The sequence below is a fragment of the Daphnia pulicaria genome, unplaced genomic scaffold (assembly GCF_021234035.1).
Source record: "Daphnia pulicaria isolate SC F1-1A unplaced genomic scaffold, SC_F0-13Bv2 h1tg000133l, whole genome shotgun sequence".
NCBI classification, from domain to species: domain Eukaryota; kingdom Metazoa; phylum Arthropoda; class Branchiopoda; order Diplostraca; family Daphniidae; genus Daphnia; species Daphnia pulicaria.
This window is the reverse complement of record NW_025804827.1, coordinates 5001-12500: the sequence shown is the minus strand read 5'-3', so window position 1 is coordinate 12500 and position 7500 is coordinate 5001. Positions and strand designations below refer to the sequence as shown.

General features: G+C 48.7%; 3 non-coding genes across 3 annotated transcripts in view; all 3 read left to right on the top strand.

The window, feature by feature from the left end:
- The first annotated feature begins 2805 nt into the window (after positions 1-2805).
- On the top strand, positions 2806-5100 carry LOC124319194. Its single transcript, XR_006912888.1, has one exon. It is a non-coding gene; the product is annotated as a small subunit ribosomal RNA (ribosomal RNA).
- Positions 5101-6036: 936 nt separating this feature from the next.
- On the top strand, positions 6037-6189 carry LOC124319187. The gene has a single exon (XR_006912880.1). It is a non-coding gene; the product is annotated as a 5.8S ribosomal RNA (ribosomal RNA).
- A 641-nt stretch (positions 6190-6830) lies between these two features.
- The window catches only part of LOC124319189, a 4575-nt gene continuing 3905 nt past the window's right edge, over positions 6831-7500 (top strand). The window contains exon 1 of the ribosomal RNA XR_006912882.1: positions 6831-7500. This exon is cut by the window's right edge and continues 3905 nt beyond it. This is a non-coding gene — a ribosomal RNA (large subunit ribosomal RNA).

The window sequence follows — 7500 nt, the reverse complement described above, 5'->3', positions numbered from 1 at the left end:
CGATTCGAAAAAAAGCCGTCACACCGTCGAGGCGTGGCGGCTCTCAAATGGGTTGGTCGGGCGTGTCGTGATGACTTGCGACCGTAAAAAATTCCCACTCGTCGAAAATTTTCTAAGTCCCAACTTTGAAAACGACGGTTCCTGAAAGTCGGCTGGCGGTTGGATGGGGCAATGTCCCCGTCCAATCGCTAAAAATGAGCCGGAAAACGGAGACATTATGCGGCGGAACATTAGTGGTTTTCCTTAGTATAGAAGAGGTCTCGATTCCTAAACTCGGAAAAATTTTCAGAGTCCCAAAAATTTTCGAAGTGTCGAATAGTTTGGTTTCTCGAATTGAAAATTTTTTTCAAATTTGCGACATTACGACAAGCAGCGATTGTAAAGCCCGGTCCAAATTTTTCAAACGAGTCTTACTTCTTGTTAGTCCGCCTGGCCGATACCAAAGAATGGCCGACCGTCGACTATCGGGCGAATAGACGGGTGAAAGAAATAAAGTCGAAGCCGGTGGTTGGATAGATATCGAAGGGAAGGCGAAAGAGGCGAAAAGGAAAGCGCGAAATTTCTTTAGTAGCTTCGACGCAAAAACTTTGGTATCGACGGGGAGCTTTGGGAAATGAAACGAAGACGCAGAATGGGAAGTTGTCCGGTTCGGCGTTAGTTGTAGTTTCATTTCCACCGTAGCTGAGCTCCTTTCCGCCCGCCACTTCACATGATTTTAGTTTCGATTCCGTTCGATCGCGCTTGCACTGTCTTTGTTTTTTTTTCACTGCTTGGATCGCGGCTTTGCTCTAACCAGTTTAGCCCCATGCGATCAAAAAGTCTTAAAAAAAAAAACCGTTGAACGGAGACGAACTCGATGAGCTGTCGGTGTGTGAAATATCATTCCTTCGGTAAAACCGTTTTCGAAATTTCCGATGGTCGGTATATGTAAAAATATATCCGAACCGCGATGTGGACGGGAATTCAAACGCCCGCTTCACCGATTGGTGCGACAGCTGAGAAGCTCGTCACTCGATCCAACGACTCTTGGTCGAAAAGTTCAGAAGAGGTGCGCGCGTCAAACATTTTTTTGGTTTCGGACGTTTCGTTTCTTCGGCACGTGTGGTTTGTCTGTGGCCGTCTGTGAGAGAAATCGGACGCTTGTTCTTTGTTATTTTACCGTAACAAGACAAGACGGGAAAGATTCTTTCTTCCAAACTTACGGCATCATAACCATCAGCGTTTACCGTCAGCGACGATACGGAAGAGAAAAGAAAATGGTGCGCGTCTTTTCACTTTTTGACACCGTATCAAAAAAAATTACCGTTCAGGCGGAAATGTGTGTGTGTGTGTGTGAGCCGAGAGATAAAAAATAAAAAAGCCACCAAACAGAACGCTTTCAAATTATTTCGTGCGGCGTGCGCATATTTCACATTTTGCCGTTTGACGGAAGCTCGTTGTGTGGAACACAGAAGTGGAGATGGACGGAGTTGAAGGGGGGCGAAGACGGCCCGGTCGGACAAAGTCAAGAGATTGAAATATACGAGAGAATTGGGTGGAAGTGATGGCAAATCTATAAAATTCAAAAATCGGATGAGATGCGAGGACCGCAAAATGTGGCGTCGACTCTGACTCTCTTTTACTACGAACTTCCCTTCGACGGAAGATATCGAGAGCTGAGCTGAGCGCCCGCTGAGTATGGCCGGCGTAATTACAAACGAGTTACGGTTGGAGCTATATCGATTGTACGTATCCCGAACGTTCATCGAACAAGCCAGATCAACTCGGCGCCCGGTAAGATGTACGCTCAGTTATGGCCATGACACACGAAGGGAGAATTCAAACGGCTGTGAGTGTACGGCCCGCCCGGAGTTGTGTGTAGGCAGTGACCTCTCAAGAAAAAACGTAAAAAAATTTTTTTTGACAGTCACCGGTCTGCGACAAGTAATCAGTACGAAACTTGGGTGCAATGCAAAAAACATTTTGAGAATCCTTGCTTGACAACAACGAATCTAACACGATAAAAAAACGATCCCCATCGGTGTACCGCTTGCTTTTCTCGCGCTTCGGCGCAGAATCGCTTATTCAGCTGCCCTTGGAATATGTTCGTTTCGTGCATACTTGATCTCGGTCATTCTTCGGTGAACTCTTAAAGAATTGCGCACTTTTATAGGGGTAGTCTGGTTGCTTGTCTCGACTTGAAATGATTTGTTTTTTTCCGCCCATGACTTTCTATACGATGCCTCTATGCTGGCCTCTGACCGCGGTTGTTCCGAGTTTTCTCTTTCTCTTCGAAAGTCTTTGCGGAAAATTCTGCCTCGTGTGACCGTTGAGCGGTGAGGTGTGTGTGTGTGTGTGTGTCGTGCGGGGTGATGCGAGAGTGTGCCTCGGCGGTGGAAAAATAAAAATAAAACTCTGAGCCCACAAAAATTTAAAAGATGTATGCTTGTCAGCTTAGTAAAGCAGGCTTGACTTATGAGCATACAGCACGCCACATATGACCGTCGAAAACCGTAATACGGGAAAAAAAGTTGATGAATATATCAAGACCGGTCGAATGAATCCGATTCACTTTGGGCTCATAGACCGTTGAATGGTCTTTGACTTTGGAAATTGAAATGAAAAAAATCCAACAAACGGATCGGATCGGTGTTTCTCTTCACTGGGACTCGCTGTGACACGCCAGGCGTTGCGATCAAAAATTTTAGTTTCCGAAGAAAAAGAAAAAAAACGAAAAACGTGTTGATTTGGTGTGTGTTTGGTGATGCGTGGGCGAAATAAAAACCCGCAACTCGCCGGATGCATATCAAACAAACATACACGAAATACCTGGTTGATCCTGCCAGTAGCATATGCTTGTCTCAAAGATTAAGCCATGCATGTCTAAGTACAAGCCGCTAGACGGCGAAACCGCGAATGGCTCAATAAATCAGTTATGGTTCCTTAGATCCACTCCATCCTACTTGGATAACTGTGGTAATTCTAGAGCTAATACATGCACTCGAGCCTCGACTGCGGGCTTTCGGGCTCGCAGAAGAGGTGCTTTTATTAGATCAAAACCAGTCGGGGCCGGGCTTTCGGGCTCGCGCACCGTACCAATTTTGGTGACTCTGGATAACTTCACGCCGATCGCACGGCCTTCGCGCCGGCGACGTATCTTTCAAATGTCTGCCTTATCAACTGTCGATGGTAGGTTACGCGCCTACCATGGTTGCAACGGGTAACGGGGAATCGGGGTTCGATTCCGGAGAGGGAGCCTGAGAAACGGCTACCACATCCAAGGAAGGCAGCAGGCGCGCAAATTACCCACTCCCGGCACGGGGAGGTAGTGACGAAAAATAACGATACGGGACTCTTCCGAGGCCCCGTGATTGGAATGAGTACACTTTAAATCCTTTAACGAGGAACCATTGGAGGGCAAGTCTGGTGCCAGCAGCCGCGGTAACTCCAGCTCCAATAGCGTATATTAAAGTTGTTGCGGTTAAAAAGCTCGTAGTCGGATGTCTGTCTTCGGCCGGGCGGCGCCGCTCTGAATCAAGGGTGTTGCGTTTCACGCTCTGGGAGCCCGGGTGTCAAAGCCCGACTCTCTTCACGGTCGGACAACATCGCCGGAGTGGTGGTCGGTGCGTCGTTGTTGTATCTGCGGCCAGAGTTGGAAAGTTCTTTCGGGTTCTTTTTTAAATTTTGGTCGTAGTTGACTCGATTCGCTCCACCCAGTCAATCGTTCGGGGTGCCCTTCACCGGGTGTCTCGGGCGGCCGGCAACGTTTACTTTGAACAAATTAGAGTGCTCAAAGCAGGTGTATCCCAACGCCTGAATATCGCAGCATGGAATGATGGAATAGGACCTCGGTCCGATTTTGCTGGTCTTTTACTTTTGGACCCGAGGTAATGGTCAATAGAGACGGACGGGGGCATTCGTACTGCGGCGACAGAGGTGAAATTCTTGGACCGCCGCAAGACGAACAACAGCGAAGGCATTTGCCAAGAATGTTTTCCTTGATCAAGAACGAAAGTTAGAGGTTCGAAGGCGATCAGATACCGCCCTAGTTCTAACCATAAACGATGCCAACCAGCAATCCGTCGGAGTTACTCCAATGACTCGACGGGCAGCTTCCGGGAAACCAAAGTCTTTGGGTTCCGGGGGAAGTATGGTTGCAAAGCTGAAACTTAAAGGAATTGACGGAAGGGCACCACCAGGAGTGGAGCCTGCGGCTTAATTTGACTCAACACGGGAAACCTCACCAGGCCCGGACACTGGAAGGATTGACAGATTGAGAGCTCTTTCTTGATTCGGTGGGTGGTGGTGCATGGCCGTTCTTAGTTGGTGGAGCGATTTGTCTGGTTAATTCCGATAACGAACGAGACTCTAGCCTGCTAAATAGGTGACGGGTTTTATCAATTGAAACCGAAGGGAGTACGGAGGCGTCGGGATCAGGTGGCGGCGATTCGGGTCTCGGTGGGACTGGTTCCTTTAGTGAGGCAATCTCTCGGCTTGGTTTCGTTGTGCTTTGTTCGTCGGGTGTACGGCCTTCACGGGTTGGTTGCCTGGCGGATGAGGTATGGCGGGGCTTTGTCGGGAATGTCTCGCGGGGGCTGGCTCTATTGTTATTCGGTCGTCGTCATCCCCGGCGATACCTTCTGCTCTCGCGTCCGTCACGCAGTCTTCTTAGAGGGACAAGCGGCGTCCAGCCGCGTGACAGTGAGCAATAACAGGTCTGTGATGCCCTTAGATGTCCTGGGCCGCACGCGCGCTACACTGAAGGAATCAGCGTGTTTCACTCTCCCTGTCCGAAAGGACCGGGTAACCGCTGAACCTCCTTCGTGGTTGGGATTGGGGACTGCAATGATCCCCATGAACCAGGAATCCCTAGTAGGCGCGGGTCACTAGCCCGCGTCGATTACGTCCCTGCCCTTTGTACACACCGCCCGTCGCTACTACCGATTGAATGATTTAGTGAGGCCTTCGGACGGGCTTGTCGGGGTGCCGTCGAGTGGGGAGCAATCTCTGCCCGTGCGGTGCCTACCAACGGCGAGACTGAAAGATGGTCGAACTTGATCCTTTAGAGGAAGTAAAAGTCGTAACAAGGTTTCCGTAGGTGAACCTGCGGAAGGATCATAAACGAACAAGACAAATGTTTTGCGCATATGGCTTTGGTTGAGCACGAAACAACTAAAAGTTGCAAAACAAAAAAAACCCCATCAAAAGTCTTTCGGCGTAAGACATCGTATGAACTATGTGTGGGTTGACGGAAGAAAATCATTTATTTTGAACGGGTATCAGGCGCTCTGATGCGCGGTGGTTTAAAGCGGATTCGCCTTTTCAAATTGATTTTTCTTTCCTCTCGGCTCAAAAAAAAACACAAAGTCTTTCGATTTGGTCTATGGCCGTGAGCAAATTCTTCCTGCTTCGATGGTGAATGTCTCTATAGATTCATTCGACCTTTAGCGGCGCTCACAGTGTTGACGTTAGTAGAGTGAAGAATACGATAGCCCGCCTGGGCCGCGAGTACCGAAGGAACAATAAAGGAGATTTTATAAAGTCTTAGTCCCTAAATCAAACACTTTGAAAAATAAAAACTCGGTGGATGGAGAGTCGGAAAAAAAAAAAAAAAACATCAAGATTTTGAACGGGTATCAGGCGCTCTGATGCGCGGTGGTTTAAAGCGGATACGCCCAATCGAAATTGTTTTTTTTTTGTTTCTCTCTTCGTCTTCGGGATTTTTTGATTCTCGGTGGGGGACGAAAGTGTGAGACTTTACTCTGGACGTTCTTTTCGGGCGTAGATACTCGTGGTTGCGTGCGTGTGCGTCGTATAGACTAACACTCCAAAGCCCGACACTATGCCGTTGAAAACCGAATGTTTTTTAAGCTTGCCCTTCGCCCTCTCGATGAAGTAGGAAGAATTCAAAATCACAATAACACACTAAACCCAAATTCTAGTACGAGTGTTTATCGGAACATTTTCTTTCTGGCTTTCTTTCTCCGCCCTCGCATTCATTTGCTTGGGCGGGTTGGAGAAAAAGAGAGAAGAAAACGAATATGTCGTTTTATATACGACCCTGAACGGTGGATCACTAGGCTCGTGGATCGATGAAGAGCGCAGCAAAGTGCGCTAATCCATGCGAACTGCAGAACACATGGAGCATCGAAATCTTGAACGTAAATGGCGGCCCAGCTTCTCGCTCGGGCCACATCTGACTGAGGGTCGGTCGAATGATGAACGAACAGAGATTTTTTCAGTCTTGGTTTTGCATGTTGGGTCGCGGCGAGATTTATTTTTCACCCGGCCTGACCGCATAAAAGCTCCCGAATCTCTAACGTCTGGGTGCCGCGCGACTTAAGTGTCCGCGATGCCTCAAATACAAAAAAGGGGGAAAAATAAAAGAAGGTTCGCCCTGTTTTGTTTTTTTCCTCTCTATTCAAAAGAAACCTTTTTCGATGGCAAAACAGATGGGAAATTTTTGAGCCAACTCAAAAAAAAATTTTAGAAATAAACACATCTTCTCGAACAAGGTGTCGGCTGCGTGTGCGCGATATACCGCTTCAACGCGAGTTTAGTTGTGTGTGTGCGCCGGGCGTGTCGAAGTGTCGACCACCGCGAATTATCACTCACTCTAACCGCTCGTTATGCAAGCTTGGTTCGCGCACGACGCGTTGTTTCAATACAAAAAGCCGCAGGACGCCCTGTCACTTTTCGTAAATTAATTTTTGCGAATAACGAGAGACTCGCTTTATTTCGAAAAAAAAAAATTTGAACCGGCAATTATTCAATCTTTCCCGGCTTTAAAACGCCAAAGTCTGCCGAGCTAGATAAAGTGTTGTCTCCTTTTGAAAACAAACAATTCATTCTGACCTCAGTTTAGATGAGACTACCCGCTGAACTTAAGCATATCAGTAAGCGGAGGAAAAGAAACTAACAAGGATTCCCTTAGTAGCGGCGAGCGAACAGGGATGAGCCCAGCACCGAACCTCGCGCCCGGTTGAGCGGGTGCCGAGGAATGTGGTGTTCGGGAGGATCGTGCGCGTCTGTCCGGTATCTATCGTCCAAGTCTCCATGAACGGGGCGAGCAACCCACAGAGGGTGTCAGGCCCGTAGATAAGACGAGCCGAGACCGTGCATCGGATCCCTTCCCAAGAGTCGGGTTGCTTGAGCGTGCAGCCCTAAGCGGGAGGTAAACTCCTTCTAAGGCTAAATATCGCCACGAGACCGATAGCGAACAAGTACCGCGAGGGAAAGTTGAAAAGAACTTTGAAGAGAGAGTTCAAGAGTGCGTGAAACCGTTCAGGGGGTTAAACGGGTGGGCCCTCGAAGGTCGAACAAGTCCCCGCTCCCGGCACTTGGTTGTATGCCCTTAACGCTGCATGGAGACTGCCTGAATTGGCGGCTCTCTTGCATAAGTCGTTCTGCGATCGCAATAGCCACGCCAAGGTCCGCAAGTGGGGGGCCTAGTAGGACTCCGCGACCGACTGGGTGTCTGTTACACGGGGCGTCCGTTAGCGAGTTTCGTGGTTACCTTCG